At 41.7% G+C, this 1,717-nt stretch overlaps 1 pseudogene; it reads left to right on the top strand.

Moving 5' to 3' along the window:
• The first annotated feature begins 68 nt into the window (after positions 1-68).
• On the top strand, positions 69-1,031 carry LOC103667375 (annotated as a pseudogene).
• Positions 1,032-1,717: the final 686 nt, after the last annotated feature.

Raw genomic sequence — 1,717 nt, 5'->3', positions numbered from 1 at the left:
TATATATATATATATTCACACTTTTATACAAATTATTCCTAATTTTTAAAAGGTAGAACAAAAACAACATGAAAATGGGAAACCAAACTGTCGTCTCAGAATTCGTCCTCCTGGGCCTGCCCATTGATCCAGATCAGCAAGACCTGTTCTATGCCCTGTTCCTGGCCATGTATGTTACCACCATCTTGGGGAACCTTCTCATCATCGTCCTCATTCGCCTGGACTCCCACCTCCACACACCCATGTATTTGTTTCTCAGCAATTTATCCTTCTCCGACCTCTGCTTCTCCTCTGTCACAATGCCCAAATTGCTGTAGAACATGCAGAGCCAAGTCCCATCTATCCCCTATGCTGGCTGCCTGACCCAGATGTATTTCTTCTTGCTTTTTGCAGACTTGGAGAGTTTCCTCCTGGTGGCCATGGCCTATGACCGCTATGTGGCCATCTGCTTCCCCCTGCACTACACCACCATCATGAGCCCCAAGCTTTGTCTCTCACTGATGGTGTTGTCCTGGATTATGACCACTTTTACCTCTTTGTTGCACACCCTGCTCATGGCTCGGTTGTCTTTTTGTGCTGATAATGTGATCCCTCACTTTTTCTGTGACATGTCAGCTTTGCTAAAGTTGGCCTGCTCTGACATTCAGATAAATGAAATGGTGATCTTTATTTTGGGAGGGCTCATCATTATTGTTCCATTCCTGTTGATCTCTTCATCCTATGCACGAATTGTGTCCTCCATCCTCAAGGTCCCTTCTGCCGGGAGCATCCTCAAGGCCTTCTCCACCTGTGGCTCCCACCTCTCTGTGGTGTCTCTCTTCTATGGGACAATCATTGGCCTCTACTTGTGCCCTTCAGCTAATAATTCTACTGTTAAGGAGACAGTCATGGCTGTGATGTACACTGTGATTACACCCATGTTGAATCCCTTTATTTACAGCCTGAGGAATCGGGACATTAAAGGAGCCTTGGGAAGAATCTTTCAAAGTGGACAATTCAGCTTTCTTTGGGACAGGGACTCTAAAGATTAAAGTATGTTTTCAAACAATAGCTATTGACAATGAGGTGTATTCTGTAAAGTCTAGTAGTACCCAAGCTAATGCAACCCTAATAGCACTTCCGGGGTCTTACTGACATGTGCTAGTGATGGGTCCATCGCACCTCTTGGGTTTACCACAGTTTCTGGGGGTGATGTAGCACAAGATGGGCATGTAGTGGACACTTAGTAATTATTATTAAAATTTGAATAAATACCACTCTAACCTTAGCATTTACTGCACACACAAAAATGTACAGTAGTTCCCTTCTCTAAGAAATAAATCCAAATTTCTCAGCCACTTCAGTGCTTTGCTTCTGCCAAATATGTTTATTCCATGAAGAATACCTTCCAATTTATTTTGTACATCCTTTTGTAATTTTGTACTATCCAAGGACCATCATTTCTTCCCTTGCTAACCTATTCAGTTCTTAATTTTAATTTCAGGTGTTGATGGATTCACCTTTTTAATGACCACACTCTAAAATTTCTTTTTCCTTTGATTTATCAATCACCTGTCAGTTAGTGACAGATTATTTCTTTTCATAATATCTTTATTTTATTATATTATGTTAGTCACCATACAGTACATCCCTGGTTTCTGATGTAAAGTTCGATGATTCATTAGTTGCGTATAACACCCAGTGCACCATGCAATACGTGCCCTCTTTACTACCCATC

Source organism: Ursus maritimus, unplaced genomic scaffold (assembly GCF_017311325.1).
Source record: "Ursus maritimus isolate PB19 unplaced genomic scaffold, ASM1731132v1 scaffold_24, whole genome shotgun sequence".
In the NCBI taxonomy this organism is placed as follows: Eukaryota; Metazoa; Chordata; class Mammalia; order Carnivora; family Ursidae; genus Ursus; species Ursus maritimus.
This window is presented reverse-complemented; position numbering and strand designations above follow the sequence as displayed.